This window comes from Cydia splendana, chromosome 12 (genome assembly GCF_910591565.1).
Source record: "Cydia splendana chromosome 12, ilCydSple1.2, whole genome shotgun sequence".
NCBI classification, from domain to species: domain Eukaryota; kingdom Metazoa; phylum Arthropoda; class Insecta; order Lepidoptera; family Tortricidae; genus Cydia; species Cydia splendana.
The window spans coordinates 20,457,748-20,484,049 of record NC_085971.1 but is presented as its reverse complement, the minus strand read 5'-3'; the positions used below and the strand labels follow the sequence as shown (position 1 = coordinate 20,484,049).

Here is a 26,302-nt window from a genome sequence, read left to right as displayed (position 1 = left end):
TAATTAGTCGATTACAAAAATTAGTTGTCCGTAATCAATCGGCAACTAAATTAGTTGCACTCTATACAACTACGATTGATCAGTCGACGTTTTCAATCGTCAGTCGCAATTAATTATTTTAGTCTTAATCGTTAATCGTTAGTCGATTACATTTTGCCCATCTCTGGTATCTACGTGTATCTATATCGTCATCCCGCTACATTTTCGATAAGCGATTGTCACCTTGGCTATGTCCTAACAATTTCAAAGTATGTTTGTGCCTGACAGACGGTTTTAGTTTTTAGTACATTTCATTTTCTACCTCTCTATCTATAAATAAATATAAATAAATAAATATTGGGGACATCTTACACAGACATCTATCCCATTACTCTAAATTTGTAGCTTGTTTCTGCCTACTTAAATATATTTCCAGACAAACTGACTTAGTTAATTTTCGTCAAGTAACTGTAAAATTGAATAAACAGTATCAAAGAAGCGTAAGCCTTCTAAAGTTCTAACGTGCTGCCATGCCAGTGTAATTCGATCCGCCATTAAGGGTGAATTATTCGGCTGTTCGAATCATTATGCCCATGAGGGAGCTTAAAACGTAACAACAACGCTACTAATGGATTCGAGTACCTTATTTATTTAATTATCAGTAGGTATTATACGAAATTTTTGCTTGTCATCTATGCAATCATTAAAAACTCGAGCCCTACGTATTAGGTAGGTAACATTTGTTTCAGACGTATTAATAATCCTAATTACCTAGGTATAATGTTACTTTACTAGAATGCCGTGAAAACGGGTCATTTGTAAAACTTTTTCTATATAAATTAACCAGTTTTTTTACTTGAATCTTAAGTGACGACGCATTATTAGTCACTCGCGCGATATGCCCTGGGCGCGTAGCTAACGTGCCAATCGTTAACGCTCCGTAGCGTATCGTAGTCATCTCTCTCTATCACTCCTCCCTACTAATGCGACAGTGACAGTTGGGTTACGTTCGCTATGTGCTATGTAGCGTTAACGATTGCACGCTACGCACCCAGAGCGCCTACAATATGCCTGAATCGAACTTTAAGATACGTCAGTTAATAGATCTAGAAACGATATGGATTAGATATGTCAGTGTCAAATGTGACGTTTCTTCAAACAAAAACGTCACTTTTGACACTGACACATCTAATCCATATCGTTTCAAGATCTATTAACTGACGTATCCTAAAATTCGAATAGGGCCGAATGTATCTAATTTCCAGGACAAAAATTGCTGAGCATCGGTTCACGTTGTTCGCGCGCCACGTCTGTATCTATACTTATCTAATATCTCAGCGACTCCCAAAGCTTTAAACCATTTCACATGAAGCCAACGCCTAAGCAGGGACAGGAACCGGTTACCTTAACCGGGGTTTTTCATAGGGTTATTTTAGAGGTGTTTATAAAAACCCCTACCATAACGGTAACCGCTTAATAAGGTAACACTTTGATTCGGTAACCGTATCAGATCGAGTTAACCTCTGTTACCGGTAACCGAAATAAAAACCCAGTCTATTCAGTTACCTCATTATGAGGTTTTTGACCAGTTCAAACGATTGTAATCTTTACGTACACTTAAATTCAACTTATTATTGAATAACCGAGGTTGGCATGGGCGGTCTATGAAGCCTCCAGCACAAACAAGTTTTTTTGCCTTTCCTTTGTTTATCTTTTTTTTGAAAGAAAGCTAGGATGGAATATTATTGGTTAGAATTAAATAGGTTCGCCAACAGGTGCAATACAAAAAATACTTATAATAAGTGACAAGTAAAAACGACCTAAAATTAAAAACTAACTAAAATTAAAAACTACCTAAAATTAAAAACTAAACTAATCTAAACTAAAGTAAATCTAAAAAAGGCCCCCGCGGCATTGTGCCAAAGATGCTGGCAGCATTCCCTCGCTGAATGGCAATACTAATGCGTTGCGAGAGAAAGCTGCCAGCTCTCTGGTCACCGGTGGTATCGGCCAGCTTTTTCGACAGTTCTTTAAAAAGAACATGAGCGCTTGGACCCCACGGCCCCAGTGTCTCGACACCGAATGCCACAAAATGGTATTGGGGGCCGAGACCTTGATACTTTGAAAACTTTTTGTTTTCAGCCGCCTCGGCAGCCGCCCCAGCCCTGGTCGAAGTTCTTGGTAGATGGGACGGTGCCAGTGTATCGACGCATGTGGCGTCCCAGACTAGCACCCGTCCCATCTTCCACGGGACCAGGGACATACCGTCCGGTCTCTTGCCGTCGTCTCTCAAAACGCCGTTAGGTTCGAGGATAGCTGGCGCATTGACGGTGGCAAGAGACCGGCGGATGATATCATTTAGGGCAGCGTGCCTGGAGAGGCGGCCAGCACTTAACCGACAAGAGAGGCCGTGGTGTCCAAGCACGTCGACGGTAGCGCCGCAGGGGCATCCGTGGGGGGCGCAGACCTTGACCCCTAGCCTAAGGCTTACGGCTAGGCGTAGGGTATCCGGTTCTAAATATGTACCAGAGGGGGGGGAGGGGTAGGCATGCAGCCACTGGCCGGATTCCCGTTCTGCAGCAGCGAGCAGCCGCGCACGTGTATTAGGACCATCAGAGCTGGAAAGTAGTACCTCAAAGTTAATTTTGCACAAAGTGTCGTCCCAGCAACGTTGAATATGTAATTTTGAAGGTAAATCTTGACCCGGACAAGCCGTCAGCCAGGCGTCTCTAGCTTCCGTCAAGCACGCCGTCTCGTAGTTTAAAGGGCAGGCCCTTAATATTTTTCCTACGAGGGAGGAAGTGCCATGGACGGAAGATAGAAACGCCGGCAAAGCAACGCTAGAAATTTTGCGCGTACCCAGCCCACCGAATCTGATGGGCAGGCACGCCTGGTTCCAAGAATGCTCGCTAAGCTGTATATTTAGAATGGTTTCAAGGGAAGATCTAATAAGGTTGTCAATCGGTAATAAGGAGTTTTGGTGTTTCCAAAATGGACAGCAGCGGAGCAAATAAGTAAATTTTGGTACGAAAAGGCAGAATTTTAGAATAGTCAGAGCGGAATGAGAATTGATGTCGTTCAGGCGATCGGCGCAGTTTTTGAATTTAGTAATCGTGTTTGTGATAATGCTGGGGATGGCTTCTTCGAAAATTGGTGACCCTAGGAGGTTTAGAGAGTCCTTATTGACTACTTTTATATTGGGAGTGAGGGCTTGAAATTTTTGTACGATGTCGGGATTGTAAAGGTTTAAATATAATTCGCACTTCGCGAAATTCAATTTCAGCCCTATAAGCTTAAATTTATTTTTCATTTCCGAAAGGTCTGCTAGTACTGTGTTTACATCTCCTCCTAGGGTGCCATCATCTAGATACCAAACGTTAAATTTTGAATTTAGGTTTTGAATAACTGGATTGATAGCTAAACTGAAGATGGCTGGTCCGAGAGGGTCGCCCTGCTGGCAGCCAACTTCGGAGGAAAGTTCGTGGTTTTTGTAAAGTAATTTCGACGGATATGCATAGCAATTTAATAAATAGTTATAAAGTTCCGGAGCGTGGTTGTTGACTTCAGCAAGCAGGGCGTCCCTATTGAGCGAATTGAAGGCATTTTTGACGTCAATTTTTAGGAGTACCTCACACTGGTCATTGAACAGGCAGGTGCGAAGGGCATGGACGGCGGCTTCGCACCCACCTTTAGTACCAAAACCAAGTTGTACCGGTTCAAATTGTTTTTGCAATTTCGAGAGTACGTGACGCACGGATATTTTAGAAGTTAAACGTCGAAATGTTGAACCAACAGCAATGGGCCTGATTCCCCCGTCTTTTTTTGTGAGGGCTATAAGATTTGCGCCGTAAATAATGGGTACAAAGAGGGGGTTGACTTTTCCGGAAAGCATGAGGTTGACAAGTTTGGTGAGGGCGATAATGAGGCGTTTGCCTGTATCGCCGACGCAGTGTGAGGTTAAATCTTTAAGGTGTTGTGGGGATAACCCGTCTAGACCCGCTGCAGAACCCGTTTTGAATGAAAGAATTGCATTTAATGTGTCCTTATCCTGAACTTGAAGACACACGTTGGGTTCTGTAGGCGGATCTAGGAAGTATGGAGTTGCTGGGGCGGACGGGTGTTTGTCGCGTAGAGCCGAAAGTGTTTCAGTCGAGTCCACAGACAGTACGTCAGTTGAAAAAAGCAAACGTGCAGCTCCTTTCAAGTCACCATCGCTCACTTTTCCCTCTACAGTCTTTTTCAAGTTGTTGCATGAACTATAAGAAAGATGGTTGTTTAGATGATAAATGGGAATCTGGTGATTAAGGGGGTGGGCACAGTTGTTTTTTATTTTTTGAGTAAGTGATAGTCGATTATTGTCTAAAGTAGCATGAAGAGTGGAAAATGAGAATGTAAGAAGGTTTTCCCAGGAATCTAGGCTATTGCTTTCTACGCATGTATTGATGACATCGGTTAGTCGGGTTGCTACGGCAATTCTTGCACCACGCGGTATTCTTTTAATTACAGGAATGTTGTTTTTAAGGTGGCTGAGGTGGAGATGGAAGAAGTTTACGTTCTGCTGAGGTGTTGACGGACTGGGTTGGGGCCCTACGGCGGGTGGGCATGTAGCGATGATGTGCGAATTTGTAGTTTTGTGACATTTTCCTATATGAATATTCAGGCCGTGAGTTGTTGAGAACGATTTGTGGCACTGATTGCAAGGAAATGCTTGTGAAGACGAGCTGCCAGTGGCTGCCGTAGAGGTCTGCATCCACCAAGGCTTAAAACTAAGAATGTGTAAAAACTAGAACTTACGTTAAAATAAGATAAACCATACGAAAACTATAAGATAATACAATGTTTACAAAAATAATAAAAAACTGAGATGACAAATGTCAGCACTGTCACATCGAGGGCGCAGTCCCCGGGCGCAAACGGAACTTCTTTTTTCTTTGTAGGATGCTGGGTTATTTTCGGCCTTTGGAATCTGCCGCAGATAAAAAGACAGCTTTGCACGCTTCGATAAGATATTCTTCTTTAAGTTAGTGGTTTGACATATGGAAAACTTCAGAGTAGACTATTTTGTGAAAATGCGAAAATATCCACTCAAACATAAAATTTTCAGAAGTGAGAATGTATATATTATGCTGCTAAGTGATTTGAGTACGATTTTAGTACGTAAAACAGTAATTAAAATATATTTTGTGTCCGGAATTTTATTTACACTTCCGTTGTTGACAGTTGACATTGATTATCTTTATACCTACTTGTGTGGTGTGTTCTTATTATAAATATTATTATATTATAACTAAAATAATTAAAATAAATAAATAAAATAAATAAAATAAATAAAATAAATAAAATAAATAAAATAAATAAAATAAATAAAATAAATAAAATAAATAAAATAAATAAAATAAATAAAATAAATAAAATAAATAAAATAAATAAAATAAATAAAATAAATAAAATAAATAAAATAAATAAAATAAATAAAATAAATAAAATAAATAAAATAAATAAAATAAATAAAATAAATAAAATAAATAAAATAAATAAAATAAATAAAATAAATAAAATAAATAAAATAAATAAAATAAATAAAATAAATAAAATAAATAAAATAAATAAAATAAATAAAATAAATAAAATAAATAAAATAAATAAAATAAATAAAATAAATAAAATAAATAAAATAAATAAAATAAATAAAATAAATAAAATAAATAAAATAAATAAAATAAATAAAATAAATAAAATAAATAAAATAAATAAAATAAATAAAATAAATAAAATAAATAAAATAAATAAAATAAATAAAATAAATAAAATAAATAAAATAAATAAAATAAATAAAATAAATAAAATAAATAAAATAAATAAAATAAATAAAATAAATAAAATAAATAAAATAAATAAAATAAATAAAATAAATAAAATAAATAAAATAAATAAAATAAATAAAATAAATAAAATAAATAAAATAAATAAAATAAATAAAATAAATAAAATAAATAAAATAAATAAAATAAATAAAATAAATAAAATAAATAAAATAAATAAAATAAATAAAATAAATAAAATAAATAAAATAAATTCAACAAATTCAATAAATTAAATCAATTAAATAAATAAATTAAATTAAAGAAATTTAATAAGTAAAATCAATAAAATCAACAAAATATAAATAAAGTAAATAAAATAATTAAAACCAAAATATTACTTTGCTAATCCGCGAATCTTTTCGCGGATTAGCAAAGTAATATTTTGGTTTTAATTAGTATGGATTTCCGCAAAGTAACGCCTGATTCTATTCACTAAATAAAATAAAGAAATTTTTTAGTATTTTTTTTAGTTCTGACGGCACATCACTAAAACTACTTTAATGTAGCAAACCAGTAAGCAACCGATAATAAAGGTTACCATAACTGAATTAAAACCTGTTAAAAACCCTTAACAAAAACCCTATCGCGATGGGGTTTTGAGATTAACTCGGTTAAAGGTTAGGGTTACCGTTTCAATAAGGTTACCATTACAATCAGGTAACAGTATGATAGGGTTACCGAATGATACGGTAACCGAATCGATTGGGTTACCGAATTGATAGGATTAAGCGTAAAGAGGGGTTTTCCGGTCCTTGCGCCTAAGTATTTAAAGAGAAATATCTCACACAACTCACGGTGGACCTTGCGCGCACCAATAAGCCGAATCAGTTGAATTTTATTAAACTTCCAATACTCGTTAATTTCTAAAGTGACTAAGTAATGAGTTTTGATAGTAGCGACAGCAAATAGGCGAATTGCTTTTGGATCAATCGGCGTAATTTGTTACCAACATAACGTAATTTCATTAGCAAACTCATTAGGGGTAAACGATCAAAATTGGTGTTTGTAAGGGCCTATTTGAGCGTAATTATATTAAGAATAAATCAATCACAAACATATTGAACAGACAGAAAAAGGTGAAACAAAAATTATTTAAGTTTTCATCACGAAATGGAAGCAACTCAGAATAATGCTATCTTTGAAACCAGCGCTGGTCTTGTCGTGCCTATCGGGTAAGAAATTATCCAAGAAAAATAATTAATTTACACAAATGCAAATGAAAAAAAAAATTAAAAAAATATCGTGACGATAATGGATTAGATGTGTCAGTGTCAAAAGTGACGTTTTGTTTGAAGAAACGTCACATTTGACATTGACATATCTAATCCATATCGTTTCTACAGCTATTAACTGACGTATCTTAAAGTTCGAATCGGGCCGATGTTTCAAACTTATCCTTATTTCTCGATCCGTGACAAAGTGGGTTTTGATGTCACTGTTACATGCTCCCCGGCGACAAAATGCATCGTGCAATAGTGCAGCAGCCGCAGATTACTTCACCAATTAGATTACACATTACTATTGAATCAAAGTCTCCATCAGGTCACAATAAACACAATAATTTTATTAGAATGTTAATTTTATTTAAGCTTTCCTTTATTTTTGTACATTGTGTCCTTTACTGAGTGTCATCTAGTCAATCCACTGGCCCTTACTGAAAATCAGCCGCGCGGTTTGTGCCATGTGGCTCATACCGTGACACCTAGCTGAGTGAGGACCATTAAACGCAAGTTTTCATTTTGTGTAATTATTCTTAGTTTTAAGGTTATGTTATTGTGCTAATAAATGCTTTCTTCTTCTTCTTCTTCAATAAATTGGCGCTCTCATTTTGTAATACACTATTCTTGAGGTGCCGTGGGTTCAGCCAGCAGAGAATTGGAAAAATCGTAATAGGATCGATATAGGATTTTCTCTAGTAAACTCATTGATCGAAACCTCATCAAACAACTTTCTCTCGATAAAGAAAAATCATGACATACTTAGATCTAAAACTGACCATTAAAAGTTGTAACATTTTTTGCACAAAAGCTAAAAATATGAAAATTGCACGCACGCCCTGACACCTGTAACACCAGAGGGGTTGCAAGTACGTTGCCGGTTATAAAATAGGAGTACGCTATTTTCTTGAAGATTTTAAGGTCGTATCCGTCCGGAAAGACAGTTAATTCCACAGTGTAGCTCCGCGAGGCAGGAACTTTGTTGTAGGTACATGCTTCATCTATTTCAATCTATGATCTATGATGGCACAAAGTGTAATGTTGCACAAAGCTATGCACCGGGCGGTTTCGGAGCTAAATCATGTATCGACCGAGTAATTACTAGCACAGGCATTATATGCAACAGAAGGTACACTAGAAATCTTCCGAACATCTTACAATACTTATTTCGATCGGATCAATTACGTAGTTTTAGTTGACTAGCTCTTCTACATGTTTCTACAACATGTTCTTCTTATAACTCCTACTTATCAAATACGGGGTAAAGCCATACTCATGGGGTATGACCATATTTGCTAATTATAAGATCCTCATAGTCAAATCCTCACTAATAGGGTTGCTTTTCTATCTGTTTGGTTATCTGGCCTATATTCTCATGGATATCTGGCCTCGATCTAGACTCTTTTTTAACAGATTGATTTATTTAATGTCCTTTAAAACGCTTATTGTTATCCTCACAACGAATTTATAAATAAAATATAAGTAAACCGAAAACTAACTGTATATAATCTCGCATAAGGTAATGTCCCCTCTTCTCATTCCCTTTCCACCTCCCCTTTTTAGGGTTCCGTACCCACAACGGGAACAACGGGACCTTATTACTAGCTTCTTCTTTTAAAGCGGGTAAAACGGGACCTTATTACTAAGACTCCGCTGTCCGTCCGTCCGTCTGTCACCAGGCTGTATCTAACGAACCGTGATAGCTAGACAGTTGAAATTTTCACAGGTGATGTATTTCTGTTGCCGCTATAACAACAAATACTAAAAAGTACGGAACCCTCGGTGGGCGAGTCCGACTCGCACTTGTCCGGTTTTTTCCTTTCCTTTCCTTCCAATCCCTTGGCCCTTTTCTTTCCCTTTTATATTGTATTTTCGATTTATAACACCATACTGAGGAAGTGAGGACTCATTTACACTGTTTAAGCTGTTATGTACAACACCCTAGTGAATTTTCGCTAACAGAGACGGAGTATCCAAGTTTTGCAGTTCGGTACCAGTTTACACCAGTTTGTTGGCTAGTTATAAGGTTTGTGTACATGTATCGCTACGAAACTTTATAATGGTCAAGGCCATTCTGCATCGAGTAAACTATTAGGTCTGTGAGTTGTATGTACTTCCTTCGTTGAGTAATTATCACAGCGAACTCACAATAGTGCCAATTCCCGCCATTTTGAACTTTTTCTAAATAAAAAACCGGCCAAGTGCGAGTCGTACTCGCGCACGTAGGGTTCCACGTCTACAATGCGAAGACTGCCAAAGAAGCCTGGAACAACCTGAAGAACGCCTATGAAGATAAAGGTTGGGGCAGACGTATCCACATACAGCGAGAGCTCTTTAACTGTAAGTTGGAGAATTTCAATTCTATGGAGAGCTACATATCCAAAGTGACGTACCTTGCACAGCAATTGGATGATATTGACGCAAAAATCCAAGAAAATTGGTTGATATCGATCTTGCTCGGTGGTTTGACGGCGGAGTACAGCCCCCTCATAATGGCTGTAGATAATAGTGGCCAACCAATCACGTTAGAGCAAATTAAGACGAAATTGTTGCAAGAAGGAGGTCGTCAAAGCAAGTTGAACACAGACTACGAGCAAGCGTTAGTGACACGTAAAGCACGAAACGATGCCAGATCTACACCTAAACCTAACGATCGTAAGCAGAAGTTTGTTTATAAGTGCTACAGGTGCCACCAGGAAGGACATAAGGCGTCAGAATGCAAGGAGCGTACCAAGACCGCGAATGTCTGCCTGAACACTAAGGAGGCGATTGACAAAGATAAGTGGTATCTTGACAGTGGATGCTCTAACCACCTTACCCACGACAAGAGTAAGTTGTTGTCTTATAAACCTGAAAGAGGCAGCATGAAAATATCGGTAGCAAACGGTGAGAAATTACAAGTAAAAGGACGGGGGAACGCTGAGCCCCAAGTCAGCGAGAACGAAAAATTAAATTTAGAAAACGTTATGCATGTTCCCGATTTGTCCATGAATTTAATTTCGGTAAGCGACTTAACCAAGAAGAAATGTAAAGTTATATTCGACGAAAAAGGTTGCGTAATTCAAAAGAAGAACCGAACTATTGCAAGTTGTAAAGAGGTCGATGGCATTTACGAGTTGACAGAAAAGAAAAACAACGTCGTGTATTTGACACTGTCAAAACAAAATGAAAACATTTCTAACGTTTGGCATAAGCGCTTGGCCCATTTATCCCGAAATTATATGTTGAAAATGAAAAACATCGTGACCGGTATGCAATTTAAGAGCACAGATTTGTGCGAACCATGTATTCCCTGCATTGAAGGAAAGACGTGCAAGAGTCCCTTTAAAAACAAAGGTACGAGAGCCACGGATGTTCTGCAAATCGTTCACACTGATTTATGCGGACCCATGGAAGAGCCGTCGTTCGGAGGTTCGAGGTATGTTCTGCTGTTTATCGACGATTATACTCGAAAGACTCATGTTTATTTTTTGAAAAATAAAAGTCAAACTTTCGATAAGTTCCGTGAATATAAGGTGGAAGTAGAGAATGAGACGAGCAAATCGATTAAAATTTTAAGATCGGATGGAGGTGGAGAGTACTATAATGCAATATTTAATGCTTTTTTAAAGTCTGCAGGAATAAAACACCAGACGACTGTACCCTACACGCCTGAGCAGAATTCTGTTGTCGAGAGAGCCAATCGTACGATCATCGAAAAAGCAAGAACACTACTGTCAGAATCGAACTTGAGCAAAAAATATTGGGCGGAGGCTGTAAATACTGTTGTTTATTTGAAGAACAGAAGCCCCACGAAAGCTTTGAATAATGCAGTGCCTGAAAAGCTTTGGACTGGAAAAGACGTGGATGTCAGTCATCTGAGAATATTTGGTTGTTTGGCTTATAGACTTATACCAAAACAAAAGAGACGTAAATTGATATGAAGACAGAACCAATGATTTTCATAGGATATCCAGACAATCAGAAAGGTTATCGTCTGATGAATCCAAAGACGGGTGAAGTGACAACTGCGAGAGACGTCAAATTTTTAGAAAATGTGTTTCTTCAAAATGAGAACGTCAATAAGTCGTCAGAAGTCGTCATTAACCTCGATACGGACTCTGATAGTCAGCCCTGTTTATCAAATGGATCCACGAGTGTTCCTGAAGTATCGAAAGTGCACGAGAATGAGTTTCTTGACGCTGTAGACGAGAACATAGAAGGACCTGAACCTGAAGTACCTGTGCATGAGCAAGTACCTGATGAGGTGGTCACTAATGGCGAAGTGATAATACCTGGCCTATCAGACAGGAGGTATCCTCAGAGAGAACGCAGACAAGTTGATCGGTACGGTTGCAATGTTATGTATGCCAAAGAGAGCAATCTTGATGGAGCTCCTGTCACCATAGAGGAAGCATTGGCGAGACCGGACAGCGAATTATGGCAGAAAGCTATAGATGATGAACTTACGTCACTGAAGGAGAACCAGACCTGGACGTTAGTGGATCTACCAGCTGATAAGAAGCCAATCCAATGCAAATGGGTGTTCAAGATCAAGAAAGATAGCGACGGCAAGGTAACGAAGTACAAGGCTAGACTCGTAGCGAAAGGGTTCACACAGGTATGTGGTGTAGATTATACGGAGACCTACTCTCCGGTAGTTAGAAGCTCTACTCTACGATTATTGTTCTCGCTAGCTGCTGAATACGATTGGTTCATTGACCAATGGGATGTCACGACTGCATTTTTATACGGGAAGATAAAAGAGGATATTTACATGCTTCAGCCGAAAGGAGCAGTCGCAAAAGGTCAAGAAACCAAGGTATGTAAGCTGCAGCGATCTCTGTATGGTTTGAAACAAGCGTCTAATGCTTGGTTCAAAGAGTTGGACAGTGAAATGTTAAATTTAGGCTTTGTACAATCAAAAATAGAACCGTGTTTGTATCAAAAACAGCTTAAAGGTAAAAAGAAGTTAATTGTCGTGATTTATGTTGATGATCTTTTTATATTTGGCAATTGTGAACAGGAAAAGCAAAGATTAAAATCAGGTTTGCTTGACAAGTTTAAAGTGAAAGACTTAGGCGCGGCTAGACATGTTTTAGGCATGAGACTGAGACGAGAGAAGGGACTTATTCATCTTGATCAGGAGCAGTTTATTTTGGACTGCTTGAGGGACTTTAACATGACAGAAGCTAAGCCGGTAACTACTCCAATGGAAGTAGGAATGAAATTAGACAGATCGACTGATTCCCAATGCCACCTACCATACCAAAATTTGATAGGATGTCTAAATAATTTAGCCTGTAATACGCGACCAGATATTGCACACGCCGTAAGTGTATTCTCAATTTAATTCATGTTATGATGAAATACACTTTAAGTGCGCGAAACGGGTCTTAAGGTATTTAAAAGGTACGTCTAACATGTGTCTCATTTTTCGAAAGACTGGTGATTTGGACTTACGTGGCTATGTAGACGCAGATTGGGGTGGCGCGCTCGATCGCAAATCCTTCACGGGGTTAATTTTCAAGTTAGGCTACAATATTGTTTCTTAGGAAAGCAAAAAACAGGCGACAGTATCATTGAGCTCTACAGAGGCAGAGTACGTAGGGCTGAGCCAAGCTTCAAAGGAAGCATTATATTTGCGTAGTTTACTGAACAGTTTGACTACTGGAGGGAGTAAACCTGTAGTCATTTTTAACGACAATCAGTCGGCACATAAAATTGCAGCCAACAAAATGATGCATAATAGGACAAAACACATTGACATTAAGTATCATTTTATCCGTGAGTGTGTACTGGCTAATAAGGTTGAAATAAGGTATATGTCAACAGATAAAATGATAGCGGACATTTTAACTAAAAGTGTTTCTGGCCCGAAGTTAAAAGGTTTTTTGAAGGATTTATCCCTGTCAAATTATGCTATTAAGAGGGCGAATTAGAGTAGTACTTAGGTGTTTGATACTATAATGTGTTAATGTTTTTAAATGTTTTGTGTTAGGTAATAGAATAATTTTTCTAGTTTTTCTTTTAATGCGATTTAATTTGTTGGCGGATTTCTATGTCTGGGTACAGTCAGGCAATAGTTTATAATATAAATTTTTATTTTATGTACCGAGTACAGACGAGTACAATAGTAATTATGTATGTCCGTAATAGTTTAAGAGGGCGTATTGGAGGTTGCATATGTACCAGACTGGCACAATATACTGTAAACATATTACGTCTAAAGTAATGTCAATGTTTGAATAGAAAATATATTGATTCTACCCAAAACTAGCCTTGACTATCTGTTCCACTTATTCTGCTGGAGACCAGGACCCTGGTTCTTTTAATAATTTTAAGATAAATTGTATTGTATATAGAAAATCTTGTTTATTTTTCTATTTTCGTTAAATAGACTCGCTATTTTGAGTGCAGAGTAAAGATTTATTTTTAACGAAACCGAGAAAAAGTATCTACTCATGTGGCAGGTTTTTTTTTCTTAGTTTCGGTCACTGTAGAAAAATACACGTGAGGTTTCCTTATACCCCCCTTCCCCAACGTGATCTATCGTGATTTTTTCGTGAACCCCCCTCCCCCTATCGAACCTCGCGTGATTTGTGCACAAGCCCTTGCTCACGCGGAGTGCATAAAAATTAGGTGAAATATGTGCGCTATCACCAAGACGATCACCAACGATCCGATCCGATCCGATATCAAAACCATAACAAGTTATTACATTTTAATCAAGGTCATTGCACTATACAAGTACTACAATGTAAATAGAGTTAGACCAAGAAAAGTCTGCAGCGATTTTGATAGCCCACGCAGTGAAAATGTTATTTATACGTCATAATTTTATAGTAGTTCGACGTTTAAAATAACACTTGCACTGCGTGGGCTATCAAAATCACTGCAGACTTTTCTTGGCCTAACTCTAGCTAATTATTTTTAGAAGCCATACGTAATACGTATATGTTCCGATTTTCTGTGTTTCTAACGAAAACTAACAGAATAGAAAGAGCGCTAACAAAATATTATAATTTTTCAATACCGCCAATGTTTTTTTAAGGTTTTCGTTTCTAGAGAACAGTAGCACTTCGTCGACAAATAAATCAATGTTTCCAATATATTCACATTGCGGAGTTGTTATAAAAGAGAATGTTGCCTTGTATTTATTTAGCGTGTATTGTGATACGACCGCATAATAGGTAATAGTAAAAGTAGTTTAGGCCCAAATGAACACACTTTCATGGATTTTATATAAAATTATTCCTTCTAAAATAATTCAGCATGCAATATATTTTTTTAAATCAAACTCATATTAAATTGCTAAATTATCTCGTACATCGTGATCACTTGTGACAATTGTGACGTCGCGTCAGGAATGCCACGTTTGGAGTTAAAATAATGTGATTTATATATTTTATTTAAATAAATTTATTTGGGAACAAATCAAAGTTATTTGTAATGGTTAGTTGAGGTTTCTAAAAAACCCTGAAACTCGCTAAGATTCCGTAATCCAGACCAAACCTGGCATGTTAGGGGAAATCCTGACATATGACAACATTGACAACCCTACATGCGGGTGTAAAAACGTGCTAAACTTGCAGTTCCCGTTGCATTCTGGATTATTCTGCCGCGAAACGTACAGCTAATGGAATAATAAAAACGTCACAGCCACTATTCGGAGTTCGAGATTCAAATGTGAGTCGGGATAACGCATCGAGGGTTCCGTATCTACGATGGTGATGCATTTAGTAAACTCTGGAAGCCTAAAATAATAAATTATACCTCGTGAAACTTTCGTGGGACATATTTTAAAATATTTAGATCACAACGGTTACATTCACTTGTATTTATAGCGACTAAAAATACAAGTGAGTAACCGTTGTGATCTAAATATTGTAAATTATACCTCCATCGTCAAAGTCCTCATCGTACCTACAACATCTATAGTCATTAATAACTGAGAATAAGAATGGAGTTGAACTCGATTTTCATCCTAATAAAAAAAAATAGGAGTTTAATTTCAAAAATCCTTTTATAGATGAATTTTACAACATTCAAAAATATATTTTGTTTCTAAAAGAGACATCAAACACATGCAACTCCAAGCAAGCAAGCGTACCACTGCAGTTGCAGGCGTACATAGGTTACGGAGTCTGCTTACCGTACGCTTGTTTGCCACCGACGTACTATAAAATAAATTCGAAATATACGGGCGCTAGAGATTAATCAACTATAGAAATTTTAATTTTCGCACTTTATTCAAGCAAGAATTTGCAAGCAAATTCTTGCTTGCAAATTCTCGTCAAATTAAATAACATAATTTTAGCATCCACATACTGAAGAAATTTGATAACTTAAAACTCGTTAAATAAAAGCAAAATCCTCGTTAAATACGAAATATAGGTAATCCCACTGAACCCTAAAACTATTCCAAATTCCAACAGTCAAAAAAAAACAAAATGGCCACGTTGATTACGACAAAGTTCGCCTTCGCGGCGCGATTCGAACAAAACTTTTGAATTTTAAACGAAGTTAATTAAAATGTACGGGGAGGTTTGATAGTAGCTCGGATTTTGAGGTTTGTTCTGTTGATGTAATACAAAAGCGTTATTTAAAGTACTTTTCAACACTCCAGCTCGTAAAGGCTTTCTTTATTCTTTAAAACTTGACGAGGAATTCGCATTTTATCCACAAGAGGGGCAATGAAATACGATGCAAATTTTGAGCTGTTTCCTCATGTTGTCTGGGGAAATTAAATTTAAAAAGTGATGATTGAATGATAAATATTTAATAGCGTATTATGGAAAATAAAAATAAAATAAAATAGAAATAAAATTTTTAAGGCTCTTGGCAAGCCGATAAAACTTTTTTTTTATGAAGTTTCATCTAATATTGCATTAATTTATTATTATTTTAACCTCAACAACATCATTTGTAATCACGCTACTTGCTCGAAGTTTCAATGTTTCGTAACTCATAATTGTTCACCATGATTTTAATGAAGCCCTTCATTAAATTTATCTCATTAGTAACATAATCTCGTTTGCACACGAGAAATAATACACATGTATATGTCGTAGGCCGATCGTAAGATCAGGCAGATCGTAATGTTCCTGTGTAATGTTTTGACGATAGTCACATTAAACCAATACATAGGTAGGATAGGTTCGTTAGGTTGCTTCAGATGCCCGAAGGGCAAACTGCCCAGAAATAGGAGGCCCGCGTAGCGGGGCTCCGTCGACTCAGGGAACGCGTGAAAGATTTTTACGTTTCACGATATGCCTAGGAATTTCACGATATGCCTGATCTTACGATCGGCCGCCGACATATATACCGACTGCATCATATTTACTTAATACATATAACTAAAAAGTATCCGCAACGCAACGTGTTCAAAGCGACGAGAAATTATTCAATTAAATACATTTCAATTCGGGCTTTTCACTCGAAAAACGACTTATACACTAATCATTATTTGACCTATTTTGCACCTTAAGTGATACTTATAAGGATCAATTTTGTTTGTATAGTTGTAGCAGTTGTGGTTGTTTTTCATGTAGACGAATTTCGAGTGTTGTATAAAGCTTGAAACTACATTTGCGTCATTAATTTTGCTCGTCATGGAATCAACTATATTATATCAGTGCGTGCCAATCAAATTAATTTATTTGAACACGCTTCGTTCTTTCTACATTTATAACTTTCGTGCTAAAGACGTAACGGCGGTTCTTACAATTTATCATAAAACGAAAAATGCATGATTTTTCACTAGACACGCCATGGATTTCCATGGCACGACATTGCATCTTGCTACAACACGATAATAAATGTATAGTATCTTGCAATAGGGTCCGTGCACGTTCGAGGGTCTGCCATCTTGTGGCCTGAATCGGAAACATATGTGCCAAAGCAAGTGCTACCAAATACCGTTCTCATAGGTACGTTTCCTTTTGCATAGTAGGTTCTGCCATTTTGCATAGTAGGTTCTGCCATTTTGTGGGCTACATCGGAGGCAAAAACATCACATTTACGCCTCGCACCTAAAATCTGACGGCTCCTATGCTGTCCCCTATAGTCCATGCACGCCCCCTATAAATATTAGGCTACAAACAAAACCGCCTATAACGGTATTTCACAACAAAATAACGTAATTACACTTATATTAAGTTACCTACTAAAATATTACTAGAGACAATCTGCCCGATTCGAACTTTAAGATACGTCAATTAATAGATCTAGAAACGATATGGATTAAATGTGTCACTTTTGACACTGACACATCTAATCCATATCGTTTCTAGATCTATTAACTGACGTATCTTAAAGTTCGAATCGGGCCGGATATCATGAGATGTTTATTGATACATGTTTGGTATAACATCTCAAAGTGCCCGAGTCGGAACAACAAATAAGTACCTAATACAATACCGTCGAATGAAAATTTCCTTACTCTTATAATTTCGCTATACTCACCCACGCTCGGCCCTTTGCCATTTCCAGGTGTATACGTGATTTCCAGGTATACATCCTAAAAGCCGGTTTTTGTCTGGCAACTTGATAAAAGAGGCTTTTACTCGAACAAACAAAAGAAAAAGTTGCTAACGCAAAACATCATATCTCAGTCTTTTCCGTTTTGGTATACGACCTTTGGTGGTTAGAGGTAGACTCGTAAGTTTTACGTAAGTATTGAAAAGGTTTTCATTGAAGTTATTTATTACAGTAATCGAGATGTGGGGTTTGTTTCTGACGTGGAACTTTGTTAATATGCTTTCTTTGTTCTTAGATTTTGAAAAAATAAGTGGGTAAATAGCTAACAGTTATGTTTTTGTTTTGTTATAGGTTTTAGTGTAAGTGTCCTGTATTTTTATGTGCATTTGGGTGTGACGTTTGTAATCTTATTAAGGTTCGCCTTTTGTAAAGCCACGAAAGCATTATTGCCCAAGCTGCGGGTCTACCGCGAACCACGTTCGATGTGTTGCCTCTCTGTCGCACTTGTACAATCGTACATAAGTGTGACAGGGAGGCAACACGTCGAACGAGTTACGCGGTAGGCCCTCTGAAACGGAGATCTTCGCTGAATACCGAGTAGGTATTTATACTTTCCATTCGCCATGAGATAATATCGGAGCGGCCGAGGTGGTCAAGATCAGGGATGTTGCGAACATCCGCATCCGCAACCGCGGAACTTCTGCATTGTTTTCAACATCCGCAGCTGCATCCGCATCCGCATAAAATCGACGCGGAGCTTATGCGAATGCGGATGTCGAACAAGTCGGTACAGGAACGTCTTAGCGGCGGCGTAATAATTTCGTCATTACCTATAACGAAATCGCCTAGATCCAGAAAAGTCGGCCAAGTTACTGTTAATTAAATATAACGCGCCTATATTCTTGCTCAAATACTAAACCTTTCGTTTTTTTTTCAATAAAAAATACTAAAAATGTAATATTTGACGTTTTCTAAGTACCTAATCTTGACATCCGCATCCGATTCCGCATCAGCGGATGTAAGCCTTTAAATGTCTGTATCCGCATCCGCATCCGCGGATGTCAAAATATCTACATCCGCAACATCCCTGGTCAAGATGTCTGAACACGCACTCTAACATTAGAGTGCGTGTCGTGGACACACTCCGAAACACGACATCGCGGGTGTCGATTTCCGGAGGTTCCGGGGCAAACTGCCGAATCCGATACCAGACGATTGAACGGAGCCACGCGGTTGTGTCGCCTAAATAGTGTTTAGTTTTTTAAGTTTAATAAAAACCTGCTTTAAAACGTTAAATAAATAAATAGAGTAATAATGCCTTGACAATAAAGGCGTGTTCAGTTATTTGTGAGTGCCTTGGCCGCTCCGATATACAATGTGATGGCGACTGTACCTGTTCCAGCGCGAGCTATCTTTGGAAGGTTTCCAACTGTACGTCCGCCATGGAGCAAAGGTTTTGGAATACACTACGTGCTCGCATTTTACGATTCACGGTGGCCTATATAGTTTTAAGTCACACTAACCCTAAATTTTTACGACCGGTCTGGCCTAGTGGGTAGCGACCCTGCCTATGAAGCCGATGGTTCCGGATTCGAATCCCGGTAAGGGCATTTATTTGTATGATGATACAGATATTTGATCCTGAGTCATGGTTGTTTTCTATGTACAGTCACCACACGGGATTGTTATGCCAATTAGGGTTCTTGCTAAATTGGAAATTCTATAACGTAACTATTGAACAACCAATGTAGCTAGGACCCTAAATGGCGCTACAATCGCGGAGCGTGATGGTACCTACTTAAGTATTTATATATTGTATATATCGTTGTCTGAGTATCCACAACACAAGCCTTCTTGAGCTTATCGTGGGGCTTAGTCAATTTGTGTAAAATAAATGTCCTGTAATATTTATTTATTTATAAGAAAAACCCGCCACCATAAAGCCGCTCCCATGCAATCGAACTAACGCTATCATTTTAAAACGATGTCTTCTTATGTCAGTAGGTACCCCTAGTGTACATTTCATTCGATGGCGTGACGTCACGTTACGTGTCATTTTATATGGAGCTTGTTAGATAAATGAATAATTTTTAAAATATTTAAATATTAAAAATAAACTCAAAAATTGATAGTCAATATTAACTTTCAAGGTAAAACTTGTCAGGATGTTATTTATTTACCTTGATTCATAATTATGTAAAACTGCTAAATCAATAACTGGATACTATTTAAGTTTTAAGCAAGATAAATAAAATAATAAACAGATGTAATTGAAAATAAAACTGTTTTATGAAATTGAATAATACAATTTATTCACCTTATCATCAACAACTAATATATACAACCACTATTAGTTTATAATTCAGTAAGAGATTATTTAATTAATTATTAATTAATTAATCCATCTAATTAATCAAGTAGGTACATAATTATTACAATAATTACCAACATAGTATTTACTTAACTTTCAATATTCCTTTGGCGATGATTAACTCAGTGCTGCAGGGCAAGGCAGAATGCAGAATCAGAATTGCAGAATGAGGAATGATCAATAATGGATCGGTCGGTCCCTTTTATACCCATTTCTACCTGGCAACTGGTTGATCATGCCACTTGTCATTCGATAAGTGACGTCACAGAAGTAGTTTCTCATGTACCTAGTCCATTTATCGAATTATGCAAAATAAAACTATTAGAACATCTTTTCAATAAACTCGGTCATACATAATTATTAATCAGCAATATTAATACGAAATATAATCACTTCAAAGTAGTTTACAAATCTTAGTAGTAGGTTAACTTACTGTTTCTCTTGTCAACCGTGGTTTCGTATCGTACCCACATAAATAACAAATTCTGTAAAATTCACGTGATGTTGTGTTAAGTGTTTAAATAGTGTAATATATTATCAACATTGGATGTCAAAGAGAAACAGGTCAGTTTTATACGTAATACAATTTGTACATAGAATAACAATATTCTAACACGGCCATACTGACGTGTACTTCGTTCTCGAAGTACACAATTAATTAATAATCTTAATAACAATAAAAAAACACCATAGCATAATCATAGGATAGTGATTGATTAAAATAATATTATTAACTTTGACCACTTGCCAGATATCTAGACATGTTTGTCCCATTCACCCGCTGCTAATGAAATGAACAAACACCAAACAAATGACCGACCAGCGGAGTGCTTTAACTAACCCAACACTTTGCCAATCATCTAGACATGTCAATCTCATTCACTCGCTGCTAGTGAGACAGAAAAACACCAAATGAAAGGCCGACCAGCGAAAGTGTTCAACTTCATCGCTACAAATCCAATAAAAAATAATCAATCAATGAATAACTTTAATCAATCACTTTTAAGTGATTTTGACCAATAAATATGAATTATACGTATAATCTTTGTATGATCACTATTCGAATATAGAGTAACATATATTACATATTTACCTACATAACATAAAGATCGTTCGGCCAATCTGACGAATCATTGCACATTGTGTTAAAAATATTAATTACAGTTGCTACACATCTTTCTACTTGACCATAGCTTCGTGGTACACCAGGACCCTGCTCCACTGTCGCTTGTAGCGGGGTTAAAGGTGGGAAAAGCGATGTCTTTGTCTCTTCTGCGAGCACCGGAGACAGCTTCCGCAACCGCTTTCAGAAGGATCCACTGCTTCCAAATTCGTCTGAAATTATACAAGTATATATGTAAAGTGTAGCTGGATACAATCCCACTTCTGATGTTAGATAAATGAATAATTTTTAAAATATTTAAATATTAAAAATAAACTCAAAAATTGATAGTCAATATTAACTTTCAAGGTAAAACTTGTCAGGATGTTATTTATTTACCTTGATTCATAATTATGTAAAACTGCTAAATCAATAACTGGATACTATTTAAGTTTTAAGCAAGATAAATAAAATAATAAACAGATGTAATTGAAAATAAAACTGTTTTATGAAATTGAATAATACAATTTATTCACCTTATCATCAACAACTAATATATACAACCACTATTAGTTTATAATTCAGTAAGAGATTATTTAATTAATTATTAATTAATTAATCCATCTAATTAATCAAGTAGGTACATAATTATTACAATAATTACCAACATAGTATTTACTTAACTTTCAATATTCCTTTGGCGATGATTAACTCAGTGCTGCAGGGCAAGGCAGAATGCAGAATCAGAATTGCAGAATGAGGAATGATCAATAATGGATCGGTCGGTCCCTTTTATACCCATTTCTACCTGGCAACTGGTTGATCATGCCACTTGTCATTCGATAAGTGACGTCACAGAAGTAGTTTCTCATGTACCTAGTCCATTTATCGAATTATGCAAAATAAAACTATTAGAACATCTTTTCAATAAACTCGGTCATACATAATTATTAATCAGCAATATTAATACGAAATATAATCACTTCAAAGTAGTTTACAAATCTTAGTAGTAGGTTAACTTACTGTTTCTCTTGTCAACCGTGGTTTCGTATCGTACCCACATAAATAACAAATTCTGTAAAATTCACGTGATGTTGTGTTAAGTGTTTAAATAGTGTAATATATTATCAACATTGGATGTCAAAGAGAAACAGGTCAGTTTTATACGTAATACAATTTGTACATAGAATAACAATATTCTAACACGGCCATACTGACGTGTACTTCGTTCTCGAAGTACACAATTAATTAATAATCTTAATAACAATAAAAAAACACCATAGCATAATCATAGGATAGTGATTGATTAAAATAATATTATTAACTTTGACCACTTGCCAGATATCTAGACATGTTTGTCCCATTCACCCGCTGCTAATGAAATGAACAAACACCAAACAAATGACCGACCAGCGGAGTGCTTTAACTAACCCAACACTTTGCCAATCATCTAGACATGTCAATCTCATTCACTCGCTGCTAGTGAGACAGAAAAACACCAAATGAAAGGCCGACCAGCGAAAGTGTTCAACTTCATCGCTACAAATCCAATAAAAAATAATCAATCAATGAATAACTTTAATCAATCACTTTTAAGTGATTTTGACCAATAAATATGAATTATACGTATAATCTTTGTATGATCACTATTCGAATATAGAGTAACATATATTACATATTTACCTACATAACATAAAGATCGTTCGGCCAATCTGACGAATCATTGCACATTGTGTTAAAAATATTAATTACAGTTGCTACACATCTTTCTACTTGACCATAGCTTCGTGGTACACCAGGACCCTGCTCCACTGTCGCTTGTAGCGGGGTTAAAGGTGGGAAAAGCGATGTCTTTGTCTCTTCTGCGAGCACCGGAGACAGCTTCCGCAACCGCTTTCAGAAGGATCCACTGCTTCCAAATTCGTCTGAAATTATACAAGTATATATGTAAAGTGTAGCTGGATACAATCCCACTTCTGATGTTAGATAAATGAATAATTTTTAAAATATTTAAATATTAAAAATAAACTCAAAAATTGATAGTCAATATTAACTTTCAAGGTAAAACTTGTCAGGATGTTATTTATTTACCTTGATTCATAATTATGTAAAACTGCTAAATCAATAACTGGATACTATTTAAGTTTTAAGCAAGATAAATAAAATAATAAACAGATGTAATTGAAAATAAAACTGTTTTATGAAATTGAATAATACAATTTATTCACCTTATCATCAACAACTAATATATACAACCACTATTAGTTTATAATTCAGTAAGAGATTATTTAATTAATTATTAATTAATTAATCCATCTAATTAATCAAGTAGGTACATAATTATTACAATAATTACCAACATAGTATTTACTTAACTTTCAATATTCCTTTGGCGATGATTAACTCAGTGCTGCAGGGCAAGGCAGAATGCAGAATCAGAATTGCAGAATGAGGAATGATCAATAATGGATCGGTCGGTCCCTTTTATACCCATTTCTACCTGGCAACTGGTTGATCATGCCACTTGTCATTCGATAAGTGACGTCACAGAAGTAGTTTCTCATGTACCTAGTCCATTTATCGAATTATGCAAAATAAAACTATTAGAACATCTTTTCAATAAACTCGGTCATACATAATTATTAATCAGCAATATTAATACGAAATATAATCACTTCAAAGTAGTTTACAAATCTTAGTAGTAGGTTAACTTACTGTTTCTCTTGTCAGCCGTGGTTTCGTATCGTACCCACATAAATAACAAATTCTGTAAAATTCACGTGATGTTGTGTTAAGTGTTTAAATAGTGTAATATATTATCAACATTGGATGTCAAAGAGAAACAGGTCAGTTTTATACGTAATACAATTTGTACATAGAATAACAATATTCTAACAAGCTCATAGTTTGTAGTCATAGTAGTAGTCAAAACGTCCCGCTTGGCACGCTGTTCAAAATTCAATACAAAAATAGACATAACGCTGAGTTCTGAAAAATTGTGCCATTCTCCTTGAAACTTTTTGCCTTGCACAGCTAATATTTAGAATTATCTGTCATTCGCTGTATTTCCACAATAATACAACATTCAAACCTTCAAAAAAAATGCGTACTCCCATCTTAAAGGCCCCGGAAACGCACTTGCAACCCGTCTGGTGCTGCAGGTTACCATGGGCGTAGCTTGGTTTAATAGCGTTTCATGAGACGATTTGTCTACTCGTTTGCCTCCTATAGCTTTAGAAAAACCATTCAATTGCGAGTCGGAGTCGCGTTCCAAGGGTTCCGTACATTATTCAATTTTTAACATTGTATTTTTTTATGTGGAACGTGAATGAAATGTCTTTAAAAAAGCCGTAGGGGTCGGATCAAAAACTAAGTAATTAAGTGCGACTCACGCTTGACTGCACATTTCTAATAGATTTTCCTGTCATCTAAAGGTAAAGAACTATTTTGTGTATTTTTTTCAAAATTTTTGACCCAGTAGGTAGTTTCGGAGATAAAAGGGGGGGGGGGGGGGGTGGGGGGTGGTCGGTGATCCTATAAGGGTTCGGAACCTTAAAAAATAATGTGTGGATAATATTTTTGCAACTAAATAAATACTTTTTATTTTGTTACAGGTAAACATTGGAGTTTCACCCATAAGATTTGTCTGTAGGCAAAAAAGGTAAAAAAAAAATAAACAAGAATCATTTTGTACTGACGCCCGGCCACCGCCATCGCCTTTGCAGGGCTTGATCACATTTTCTATATTTATGACACTTACCTAAGTACTACACACTGGGACATTAATGTACTTCTTTTTCGCAGTAATAAATAAAAAAAAATATTTCCAAAAACCTTTATCCTTAGCCGTTTCTCTCACCCTAATGTATTATATTAACAAACCTCATTCACTCGGCCCAATTACGGGCTCGCACGGAAATGACAAAGGGCCCGATTCGAACTTTTAGATACGTCAATTACGACTAGATACGATATAGATTAGATATGTCAGTGTCGTAACTGACGTTTTTGTTAGAAGAAACGTCACTGAAAGAATCATTTGACACTGACATATCTAATACATATCGTATCTAGTCGTAATATTTGACGTATCTTAAAGTTCGAATCGGGCCGAAGGTTCGTGTTCCTGAGTATTAGCAGCCATTTCTATTTTACGATTTTTCTTATCATTATCACCTCTCCCTCTCGCACGCAGACGATGTTCGATAGGTATTTTATTTACCACGATGGTGACAAAAAAACGTGTTAATGTTAAATGAAAAGTTACTAAAGTAAACGTTAAAACAGTGGACAGACAGTGGATCATCATCAGATCTTCCTAGCGTTGTCCCTGCATTTTGTTCCATAATACATGGATGTACATGTCCATAATAAGAGCTAGGGAGCTCTTGACTAACAAACCCAAAGAGGAAACTAGGCCTTTGTTTTGATAAGTGTTTATTGGGGAAATGTTAAAACATTAGGTAGTGACTTATAGTGTTATATCAGTTACAAATGTTGTTGTTGAAATGGAGTTGTTGTTGTTATAAATAATATATCTTAATATCACATAATTATAATTATGTGATATTGAGAATTAATGATATTTATAACATAAGTACTGATTATAAGCCTTCATTATCAACAAAAAAAATACCATATGATAGGTACTTTATGTTTCAGAGGTACTTTATTTGTTGATAATGAAGGCTTATAATCAGTACTTATGTTATATGCAATTACCTGTCTACTTGACAGGTATTTGCAGAAAAAAATCCTCTGAAACCATGTGATAGGTACTTTATGTTTCAGAGTGTATATTTGTTTATTTATTTTTATCCGTTCTTTGGTACTCGTAACGTATGCCACCACCATTCATTGTCACGAGGCGTGGCTTTGTATCTCTTCGGGAATTTCGTGGCCTCTATCGCTGCCTCTTTCTTACGTTCTTTGTCCAACGTCAACAAGTAGGTCACTAACGTAACGATATCTTCATTCAGGCGTGTCAGCTTCTCATACAAGGCCAAGTAAAACGATAAGTCAGCGAAGGACGTCACATACTTAGTACCTTTAACTTTCGGCGTGTAAAATTGATAGAAATGCATGGTCGAATATATCCTCATCTGATGTTGCTTTAAAATCCTGAGCAGCGAGAACACATAACCGATTTTATACTTTACGTAGACTTTATATTGTAATATCAGCAACTCTCCATTTATCAGTTTAGAATGGGCTTGAAAAAGAAACTGGTCCATGAGATCTAAAATTCTGTCCAATGGATTTGGTTTCTTTGTGGTTTGGCCGAATCTACGAGCTGATTTTGATGATT

General features: G+C 36.4%; 1 protein-coding gene across 4 annotated transcripts in view; it reads left to right on the top strand.

The window, feature by feature from the left end:
• Positions 1-26,302, top strand: part of LOC134795644 (uncharacterized) — a 439,378-nt gene that overhangs the window by 150,356 nt on the left and 262,720 nt on the right. The gene's annotated exons all lie outside the window — the stretch shown is intronic.